Source organism: Cupressus sempervirens, chromosome 11 (genome assembly GCF_028749045.1).
Source record: "Cupressus sempervirens isolate cs-2001-9-10 chromosome 11, ASM2874904v1, whole genome shotgun sequence".
In the NCBI taxonomy this organism is placed as follows: domain Eukaryota; kingdom Viridiplantae; phylum Streptophyta; class Pinopsida; order Cupressales; family Cupressaceae; genus Cupressus; species Cupressus sempervirens.
This window is the reverse complement of record NC_143128.1, coordinates 820,066,220-820,078,779: the sequence shown is the minus strand read 5'-3', so window position 1 is coordinate 820,078,779 and position 12,560 is coordinate 820,066,220.

The following is a 12,560-nucleotide window of genomic DNA, read 5'->3' as shown; positions in this document are numbered from 1 at the left end:
TATTTGAGGCATGCACATGTGCACACCTTCATGAGATGTTCTACCTCAGTGATTTAAGTGTTCAAGGGGACCAAAGTTGTGGATCAACACACAAAGTTAGGGTGTGGAGGTGTAATGTTGGGGAGAGAGCGAGAGTAAATGAAGGTAAGAGAGGGGTCACGGTCTATTTATAGATTTTGATGGAGATGCAAAGCCAGATGGGGTGCGCATGTGTACACCTCTGGGGGTGTGCAAGTGCCCACCTCAGGAGGGTGCACATCTATGCACCTCTTTTAGAGATGAACATTTACCCCTCTATTTCATATTGTTTGCTTCTTGCTCCTACTTGACTACACCTGATTGAAGGCCAAGTTTGACCTTGGCCTAAGGGAGGGTCCAAAATGATTGGGGCTTCAAACTAGAAGCCTCAATGGGAAATATGAAAACTAGGGGGTTTTCTATTTTGAGTAACAAAATGTGGGGTGCATTGTGAAACCACAACATGATATTAATCATTGTGTTATCAATCATGGAATGTTGATAGAATTATTTTTGGAACAACAAAAAATTCAAGAAAATTGGGCTAGATTATGTTGTAGTAAAGAGGATTACTGGAGGCTTAAGTCTAGGGAGTTATGGCTTAGATAAGGGGATAAAAACACTTCTTGCTTTCATGCTTTATATAAGCAAAATTGGGCAACACACTCAATATTTTCGATTGAAGATCTAGTATTAATGGAAATATCATATCAGATGTGGACAGTATTCAAGCACAAGGGAATAGATTATTTAAGTTATTATTTTCTACCTCTTCTTCTTTGGCTTTGGAGTATAGAGTCGAAGAAGTACCAGAGAGAATCCCAACACTCTTAATATATCAGGACAACAAATTGTTAATGGCTCCTTTTACTATTGTTGAATTGCATAAGGAAATATTTTCATTTCCTCCTAACAAAGCTCTAGGACCAGATGGCTTTACTACATTATTTTACCAAAGATGTTAGGATGTTATTAGGGGTGACCTCCTAGAGGCCATTCAAGAGTTAAAGAAAAGAAATGCCCTGTTAAGATATTTTAATACAACAAATATTGTTATATTTCCAAAAGTGTAGACCCAAAGGACATCTGTAGACATTCATTCCATTTCTTTATGAAATATTTGTGGATAATATTTTTAGTAAATCTATATGCATGAGGTTACACCAATTCATTCCATATATTATCTCTCCGTAGCAAGGTGGATTTGTACTAGATAAAGAAACAATGGAAGGTGCATTAGTTGCTCATGAGTCTCTATAATCTATTCATACAAATTGTTTTATTAGTTTTGTGGTTAAAAAGGATATGATGAAGGCATATGATAGGCTATGATGTTAGTTTATTTTTAAGGTGTTACGTAAATTTGGTTTTTCTAAGGACTAGGGTAAGTAGATAAAAGATTGTATATCAAGGGCTTGGTTTTTAGTTATTATCAATGAGGTATCATTGGGATTCTTTCAATCCTCTTAGGGGGTAAGGAAGGGTGACACCCTCGCTCCATTTCTCTTTATTATCATGGTTGAAGCCTTAAGTAGAAGCATACAGTCCAAACATGCTCTTGGTGTCTGAAAATGAGTGAAAATTATAGGCATTTCCATCTCTATTATGCATTCTTTATTTGTAGATGACAGACTATTATTTACAAAAAATGTCTATTTAAGAAGAAGTGTACATTAAAGATACTTTAGATTCTTATATATCTATTTAGGTTCAAAAAGTTAGGGCATAGAAATCAAAGACTTTCTTTCTTAATGTTGATGAAAGTATAGCTAGCAAGATCGTTAACATTTCAGGATTCCCAATTGAGCAATTGTCATCATCTTATTCAGGACTTCCTCCTATTATAGGAAATAATAGAGTGTATTATTGGACAACTATAATTGAAAGAATAAAGAGTAGGATTTTAGGATGGAAAGAAAGATGGTTTTCATTGGTAGGAATGATTCTTTTGGTAATGGTGATGCTATTTGCCATAACAAACTATTATATTGCAATTCTTAAGACTCCTCCTTCAATTGTTAATGGAATTAAAAATTTGATAAAGGAGTTCTTGTGTAAAGGACATTTGTCTAAGGAGCATAAGATCCTACTAATATACTTACAAGACATGACACAAACTAGAGCGATTGCCCAGAGGACGAGGATTCATGACTTACATCTCACGAAATAAAGCATTTGGTGGGAAGTTAATTTGGTAGATGTACAAGAAACCATATGAGAAATGGTGCATGATCATGCAAAAAAATTATTTAGACAACATGAACCCAAAATAAATTTGCACCATTCTTGATCCACCTAAAGGCTCAACAGTGTAGACCTTCATGATGTTTTCTAGAGATCTAGCACAATAATATATATCTTGCAATATATATCATTGGAAGTGCATAAAGGTGCATAAATTAAGTTTTGGGATGAATCATGGTAGTGCCATCTGAATTTAACTAGTTTGAATTTCCTAGTTGATACTTGCTGTAAGTGGTGGGGTGTTAAAATTGTGGATTACATGGATTCTATGGATAGATTTTCACAAAAAGTAAACTGGAAAGATCCTATTGATTTACCCTTATCTGAGAGTCAAAAAGAGTCTCTTTGAAAAATATTCAAGGAAAGGGAGATTTATTTGTCTAATAGAGAGAACACATTAATTTGGGTAATGGCAAGAGATGGAAGTTATTTAACTAAAGAAGGGTATAAACTATTGCAACAAATTTAGAGTTCAAAGTCCATTCAATAGGCTTTCTCTTTTTGTTGAAATAAGTATGTTCTTCCTAAGGCTAGGTGTTTTGAGTGGCTAGATTTGAAATATAGGATCCTCACTAGTGTTAGAATTGGTAAGTTATCTATTGCTCTACCCTTCAATTGTGTCCTAAATTGTTGTTTTGCTAACTTGTTGGATATTTGTACTTAATAAGTTAAACTATAGTATGCCTTTAAATTTTACAGTGTGGGATTTATTCCAATCTTTGTCGGTTTTACATTCATCTTCTTTATCTCATTGTATATGGAAATGTATTCCTACCTTGGTGCTTTGGGCTATCTGGTGGGAAAGGAATAAGAGAATTTTCCATAAAGAGAGTAACCTTGTCAATGAAGTGGTGAAGGGCATTGAAAAATCAATTTTAGAAGTGTTAATGCCAATCTAGTAACTATTAAGTACATTTTTTTATTTTCAACATGGGATGGTCAACTAGTGAAATAAATGGAATGGAATTGTGATTCCTTTTAGACCAGTCCCACAATGGAATGTTGTTGTTAGCATTGACAAAAATTGAGTTAAATGGTCTTCTCGAGCTTATGGTTTTGTCAAAGTCAATTTTGATGGTGTGTCTAGAGGAAACCTAGGTTTTTCGAGTAATGACATTTTCATTTGTGATCATCAAGGTGGAGTGAGTGCTATTAAATCTTCTCCCATCCCTTAGGGAACTACTAAAATTGTAGAAGCCGCTACACTACTACAAGGTTTAAGACTTGCAAAGAGAGGTGGTTTCCAAAAGGTGCATGTTATAGGTGATTCTATGGTTATATTGAATATTTGTATTGAAAGGACCTTACATAATTGGAAGCTTGCATATATATTGCATCAAATGTGGAATTTAATCGACTCTTTTGAAAATGTTCATATATCTCACATCATCCACGAAGGTAATCATGTAGTAGATTTACTTGCAAGCTAGGGATGTGATGGACTTCACATGGATTCTTACACCCTTTGGAATTTATTGGCTCGCATGAACATTTAAGCATGTTGAATATGGAGGTTGTTAGTATGATTTGAGAATGTGATTGGAGCATAAGCATTTTTTGATGGTGGTCGCCAATCTTCAAGCAAGGGTGTCAGAGATTGGATCATAGGTGTTGTTCCTCTAAATTCATTTGGGAGGCTTGACTTTGAGTTATTTTGGCAGTGATTTCGGAGATTTTTAGAATGATGATATCTTCTCAACCCCCATTTCTGAAATGTCATGTTGCAATCTAATATTCCATGAGTATATCTAGCTAGATGAGTAGCCTTTTCCTTTTGTTAATGCAACGATGAAACAAGATTTTCTTACTAGTTATTTCCTTTTAAAATTATTGAACTAATTATTAACATTAATAAAATATCTAATGACATCATCCATTTTTTATTAGAAAAAGAAAGAAAGAAAGAAAACTTAGATATACACAAACTTGCATTTAATAAACAACATATATGAAATGGTTGAAAAATCATATAAGATCTAACAGCTCTTTATTTCTGGTGACCTTTATCCTTAAGTACAAGGAATCAAAGCTTGAAGAAAGTACACAAATCGGGATTCTTATGAGAGCTCGGAGAAAGTACACAAATCCTATTTTTTATGAAAGCTTGAAGAAATTAAAATAGACCCTAGTTCTTCTGAAAGTAATGTTTCACTTTTCAAGCGCCACAGATGGCTCTCACGAAGGTAAAAACTGAGGCAAACAACCAAACAATATTTATTATCTGCAAGGGCTTCGCCATCGTCTCCACAGAGCTACTCCTCTATTCTAGAATGGAATGCATTGCACTGTCAAAACCACACAGATTGCCAGTTAGAATACAAATTGCATTAACTAAGAAAAAGAAACCTAAACATTCAAAGAATTGGCAACATGGAATTACCCTGCAGACGGACTGCCCTTTTTGAGGAAATCGAGTCCTTTTGGAATGTCCCCCATGTTTTCCAACAAAAACTTGTGTGTTGGTCTCTTCAAATGAGCGCATGGGAGGAAAAGAGTCATACATTTTCAGCTGATGTTGTTTAATACTCGAACCAAGAGAATGCACATCAGAAACATTAGGCTGAATGAAATGAAACGTCAGGCCCTTATGACCCCCATCACCATGATGTTTTTTAATATTTTCCACCATATTATCCCATGAGTCCCTCTTCTTGGAGGAATCAACAAAGACCAAGGAAGGGTAAATCTCTATTTGCTTGCACAAACTCACTTGTGAAATGGCTTGAAGCCTCTCTGGCAAAGATGTTGGTGAAGTTTTTCTAGAACCATGATGAGGATAAGTGGAATTGGGGTGTTTTGGGCTCAATGCGGTTAGAGATGGAATTGGGTTTGGTTCAGAATTATAAGGTTTTGCCTTTCCGGGCTTGTCCTCCCATTTGAATGGAATTGCTGCAACATATGCGCTGCAATGGGAGGAGGAAACAGGTGGGTCATTCAAATATGTCATTTTGGGCTTGCCGGGAAATTCCTCCCACTTAAATGGGACTGAAGCAAAACCTTTCATGGCAGCAGATGGAAGAGGACGCTTTTCCTCACCTTTGCATTGCTCTTTAACTCTTCCTCCAATTCTTCTCACACATCTTGGGCAGTTTTTGAACACAGTTCATACAAGTATTTATTTGCGTTTGATGTTGGTCAGAGTTGGGATTGAATTTATTTTTAATTGCTGTTGGCTGGAAATTGAAAACAGAAATTCGGGTGCCCAAAGCAGATAGTAAGTTGTTTTCTACCATGTTTTTGGATGGATGTTAATTACAAAATAGCTGAGAAAATGACTGGATGACTATGTCACATCCTGAGGCTTAATGTATTTGTTGAATGGTCGCATTAGTGGAGTGGGAGAAGGAATTTATCCCGTAGATATCAACAGTAGGAATTAGGAATGAGATCAGATGATGTTTTTTTCGCTGACTTTGGGCAATGCTGGGTAGTTTGCATCACAGTTAGTTTCCATTAATAGAGTGACTCAGCAAGTCTGACTAATGCATTCAAAATGTCATCACCTAAATCCAGCATAGATGATGAAGTCTTATTGTAGTCATCTTATGGGCTGAGAGGAGGTTGGGAAGCTAAACATAACCATAATCTTGAAGTCGACATAATAACAATCATTATGTACTGTCGATATTGTAGTTAATTTAATTTGATCGGTAATTCTATAAAAACATAACTACAATTTACAAAATCAACATACATACACCTTGATGTGCAAGGTATTTAAGAGATCTAGAATATCAATTAGAAAAAATTGGTCTATTTAGTGTAAATAATTATTATAGTTAATAAAATTTAATAATATTATCTAATATTAATAATTATATTTAATAGTAATATAGTTATATTATTAAAAATTAAAGCATATATCTATAATAATACATGTACTATATATCTTGATCAATAATTCTATAAAAACATAACTACAATTTACAAAGTTAACTAACATACACCTTGATGTGCAAGGTATTTAAGAGATCTAGAATATCAATTAGAAAAAAATTGGTCTATTTAGTGTAGATCAAATGGATAAACTCTACATGAATTAACTACGTCAAGGTCTAATGTCTTCTCCTCTCTCTCCTACCTCATCAAGCCCTAAATTGGATATATCTTCCCTTCTGACTACTTCATCTCTCTCCTCCCCCTTCTCCCACTATCCCATCTCCCTTCCCATATGAAATTACCGTAACTACCATCTATCCCTACTTCATGTATCTCACTCTCTCACCCTTCTCTCATGCTCTCTCTCATATATATCTCCTCTTAATTACCCAATATATAACCTCCCTCCTCTCACCATCTCTTCTCTCCATTTTCCCTTTCTCTATCAAAACTCTAGATAATGGAGGGGAGAGAGAGAGAGAGATAAAGGGGAGAGAGAGAGAGAGAGAGAGAGAGAGAGAGAGAGAGAGAGAGAGAGAGACCTTAGCTCCCATTTTGTACCCTACGATCCTTTAATATATCATATGGCCCATTACAATTGATTAAGACCCCTAAGCACCCTTATTGTATCTGAGGACCCTATCTAATCCCTTAAGACCCCTTACCATATATTATCATAGATTTTTGATGATTCATTAATGGGTAATGGGGGTCCTTTAGGGTCCCATAATACATTAATGTAAGTTAAGGGATCCCAAGGTGTCTTAATTGGTTCTGAGTGATGCAAGGGAATGGTGAGACTCATGAAACCATGGGAAAATATATGGAATAAACTCAACTTAAACTTTCCAACACTCCCCTTCTAAGAGTTACACATGAAAGATAAACATTATTCATTGAAACCATCTAGACAATACAAGGCTAGATGCATCATATTTGTAGGTGAAATTATTTCACTTCACATATAAAGAAACCACAACATGCCCAACTATAAGGACTTCCAGGTTGTAACCAAATACAAGTGAATTTATGAAATTAGAGTCTCAACTTGCATCATCTATCCTCTAACTCTCAAAGAATTCCCTTTCCTACATCTAACCAAGTTTCTTTTATAGTTAGCTAAGCCACAAGTCAGCTAGTCAAGCATTTAATTACAATATAGGTCCAAAAATGGAAGAGTAAACAAAAAATCCATGCACGAAACAATATAAAATCATGGGCACTTAAAAGTAGGTCCACACACATGTTAAAAGTCAATTCCTAACTATGCAAGAAGCTACATAATCAACAGAAACTCATGCCAATTGGAACAACACAATACGTTGGATGAAAATAGAAAGAAAATAGGGACCACAAAGAATGATACAAAAATAGAAGTAGATGAAACCTAAGAATTTGTGCACTTAGGAAAAGGATCTAGAATAGGTCCTTGACATGATATAAATGTTGGAAATATAAGAGGAGTAGCTGAGAGGGGAGGGGTGAATTAGTTACTAAAAAAATAAATTCTAGATCCCTTAGATGTCAATACAGAATGCGAACAGATAACTAAATATTGTTGAAGCTCGGTAAACACAGAGAATGTTGTAACTCGGTAATAACTGGATTAACTTGGTAAAAGATTAACATATAAAACATTAGATGTTATTTGTGATTACCATTACTTTAACTTAGTTGCAAAAACATAAAGATAATAGCATGAACACATTTGACACCAAGATTTAATGTGGAAACCCAATTTGGAAAAAACCACCAATAACAACTAGTTACTGATTTACACTCTTCTAAAGTGAGCCCTATTAGGAGCCAACCTTGTTAAAGGTTACACAACACATTGTTAGGCTTGTTAAAGGATTTAATCAACCTATTAGGAGTGGCTTATTTAGAGGTATTGAGAACAATTCAATGGAATTGCCACCTTGTTAGAGGATTTGCAAATAGTTGTTAAGCCAACTTTGTTAGGAGATTTAGATCAGTACTACAATGGTTAGAGAGTAAGAATGAGATGAACTAATTTGATTGCAACTAATTTGCTAATTTTAGACCTCCGTTCTGGCTTGTACTTGATCAAATATGTCTTTGTTGCACCACAAGGATATTATGCTTATCCTTCAAATTCACTTCCTTTGCTCATCAATTGATCTTCAATCACATCATCATAATTTGTACATTCTCTTTCACTTTTCACACACTCTTGAAATCACAACTTGACCTTATATTTATACCTTCCACTTTGTCAAGTTGGCTCAAATACAACTTACAATAATCAATATTCATCACCTTAATTGGTTGGAATTAATAGATAAGTTGATTAAGCTTAATACAACAAAATAAGAAAATCCTTTATTAGTCGACCCTCTTCGATAGGAACTAACTCTAAAATGATTTCCTTTGTTAACCAACAGAAGCTTGGTTAACACTGCAAACTTATAAAAATCCTTTGGCAACCAAGTGAGCTCGGTTAACACTCACTTTCTATAGCTTTTCCTTTGACACCCAAGTGAACTCTGTAGACACTGCATTTTGAACTAGGCAAACACAGGAACACTCAGTAGACACTGAAAATTGTCTTCACTACCCTAGTGAGCTTGACATATACTGACTGATAATGATTATGACATTTGTGTAACATCAAAGACAACACACAATTAATCAATTGTATCCACCAATCTCCCTCTTTGGCATTGATAGCAACACAATATGTCATAGCACAATAAAATTTTAGATTTTAGATCTGAGAACCCCCTCTGTCAATATGAGCTCCTCCTTTCACTGAATTATGTCTGTAATAGCTATTACCAAGTTCATTTAGAGCATCTTCCCTCTTTCAGCATACTTCTTCTTTAGAAGACTTCTCCCTCTCTAGTTTCTAACTTTATTCTTGTTCCAAAGAAATTTCAAAGATATGATAGTAAACTTCTCCCTCTTCGACAACACATGCCAAAGAAAATAGCTTATGTAAATACCAATGTACCTTAAGTACTGATTCATCTGCAATATGCCCTTGCCAATTCTACACCAATTGATTGACCTTCAACAGGTTTTGGTTGATGCATTCACTAAACTACATTTAGTGAATTTCAGATAGGGGAATGACCTCTAGCTTACCTCTTAGATACAAAAATGCATCTTTAGGTAATGACTTGGTGAATATGTCTGCAATCTATTCCTTTGTATTCACATATTCCAATCTAACTTCTCTATCTTGCGCCAATTCTCTTAAGAAGTGATATTTTATAGCAATATGCTTTGTTTTGAAATGCATAACTGAATTCTTTGATATGTTGATTGCGCCAGTGTTATCACAACATATGACAATTGAATCTTTGATCTCTACCTTCATTCCTTCCAATAGTTGTTTGAACCAAACAATGTTAGAGAAATTGACTACTGCTGCTACATATTCTACCTTTGTTGTGGATTGAGATGTACAATTTCGCTTCTTGCTTATCCAAGATACTAGTCTTTTGCTAAGAAAGAATGCTCCACCACTAGTATTTTTTCTATCATCAAGACTTCCTGCCCAATCAACATCAGTAAATACTTTCAAGTCTAGATTGCCTCCAAGTTTGTATCATAAACCATAGTCTTTAGTACCTTTCAGATACCTCATGATTCTCTTGATTACCATCATGTGATTTTTTTTGAGACTTGTTGAGAATCTTGCCACTATTTCAACTGCCAAAGCAATATTAGGCCTTATGTGAACTACATACTGTAATTTTCCAATCATTGATTTGTAATTGGTCTTATCTACTTCTTTAGAATCATCATTTTTGGAAAGCTTATGTCTAGTAGACATAAGTGTTCCAACTAGTCATGAATCTTCTATTTCAAATTTCTTTAGTATCTCCTCGATATACTTAGATTGAGTGATGTAGATACCATTCTTGTTCTACTATATTTGCAATCCAACAAAGAATTTTATTTCACCAAACATGGACATCTCAAATTATTTACTCATTTCTTCTGAGAATGCTTTGCATAAATCATTGTTTCTTGTAAATAGAGTATCATCAACAAATATTTTTGCTAACACAATTTTCTTGTCTAGTCCTTCCTTGATATAAAAACTACTATTATCATTAGTTCTTTGAAAACCAATCTGTACCAAGTAATTATGGAGTCTTTTATACCAAGCTCTAGGAGCTTGCTTAAGATCATATAATGCTTTGTGTAGTTTGCAAACCATGTCTCCTTTGGGGCATATGCACCGAGTTGTGGTGCCAAAAAGGTGACAAGGAAATTTTTTTTTCCTATTTTAAATAGCGCGTGCGTGCTATAGCGCGTACATGCTTAAAAATAAATAAAAAGTATATATGATGGGCTGCAAACCCATAGCCCATCATTTTCATCAGCATTTTCTTCTACTCCTACAGTGAGCAGTGCATACGCGAGTTGAAGACTCAACATTTGCACCACGATTTGCCAAAATGCCTCCTCGTCGACAAAATCCAAGACCACAAGTGCACCCACGATGACGCCGTAAGTGATATAAACCTAACTTTGCATTGTTTGATATATTTTTCATATTGTTTTGTAATTTTTTTATATTCTTTTGTAGGGTTTTTACAAATTTCATTTAGATTTGTTTATTTATTTGAATTTCAATTGATTTTTTATCAAGAAATGTTCATAATCAACCAGAAAATCCACAAGAACATCAAAACCCTCAAGAACCCCAAAACCAAAACCCTCCTCAAGAAGAAGAAAAAATTCCACAACCCGAACCAATTGCAAGACCTCCACCAGGCACACAAGAAAATATAAGAAATGAAATAGAGAGAGGCAAAACTCAATTAGAAGGAATCATTGCTCGGTTGAAAGAATCCGGAAAAACCAATCCAATGAGGGCTCAATTAGCATCATCCCTTGAATCCATTAACACTCAGATAGCCTCAGTTAGTGGTCAGTTAGATATTTGGTGGGCTGAGAGGGATGAACAAAAAAGATTTTATGCAAATAAATTTTCATATGAAGATGTTAGAAAAAAGGAAATACCAAAAGGTAGTATATGTGCATTATTTAGAAAACCCGGTGAGCAAAATACTGTTAAAGAGGGTACTAAATGATTCCCCATCCATTGGTGCATACATGATGCTATTAGAAATAATTTTTGGGATAGATGGTGGATGGTTTTTGATGCCCCTCCTTGCAACAATCACGAGGTCCCCATGTATTTTTTGAAGAAATTATATTGTGAGTTTATCCTTGGGGAGATCCCCAATTATTTTGATATGTTAGACTCCTAGGGTAGAGGTGTGGGGTCATCATTTGAGAGGCCCGAAGCACGTCGTGACCCTAATGTAGTTAGGGCACCTTTGGTCCATCTACAACGTGAGCATGTGATTATTCCTTTAGTTGTGAAGGAGCATGTAGAGGCCAGCACTCTAGGGACCATTAATGCTTTGACGTAGACCCTCATCCATTCCACGAGCCCATTAGTTGAGGGGGAGCCTTCTATACGTCATGGTCACATGTGCACTTCATGCGGATCCCTATGCACATTTGGCACTCATGTCGGAGATGGTGCAAATGATGGGCTTGTCACCGATCAGTTCCTGAACGAGACATTTGGCATTGATACACATATAAATTACTAATTTGATCACATTTCATACGTATAGTGAATGATTAATTAATTAAGATTTATTGACATTGTTCAAAATTTAGGGTCAAAGTGTTCCTGGGCCTAGCAGCGATCCTCCAGGCCCATTTTTTGTCCCTTCAACGAGTCCTGAGGTATGTATCAATTTAATCATTTTAATTAATACATATATTTATTACATAATCATATTAAGGATTGACCAAAAAAAATATGCACGTGCATCAGTTCTCCATAGGACCCTCAACCTTTACCACAGATGCAGAGCAGAGACATCATACGAGCTTCACATAGGTACAGTTGTTTCATGTTAATTTAATTCATTTGATTATATTTATTCCATGTTTCATGTTAGATATAACGTGTATTGTATGACATGCAGCTCATGATGTCGGACACACCTCCTCATCTGCGACAGTCTATCGATAGTGGAGTGGCCGCAGTTGTGGCTAGCTCATAGCCACTAACGGAGGTATGAAAGAATTTTCTTCGTTTTAGTTGTTGTTTATAATAGTTAATCTCAAAATTTATAATGTTATTTATAAGTGATTATATTTATTGAATTGTTGTAGGGTCTTGTCATGCCTGATCGTCCACGAGCATTTGAGGTGGACTTACAGAGTGACTATTTGTTGGCAGTAAGAAAATAATTGATTTTGTGAGTACATATATTTGATTTCAACGTATAATAAATATTGATTCATATCTACTTTCTCTGTACCCTCTCTCCTCTCCCATCCCCTACTCTTTAGATCTCTCACACACACTCCCATCCTCCCTCTCCCACTTCTTACTCTCTCTCTCTGCCACCTCC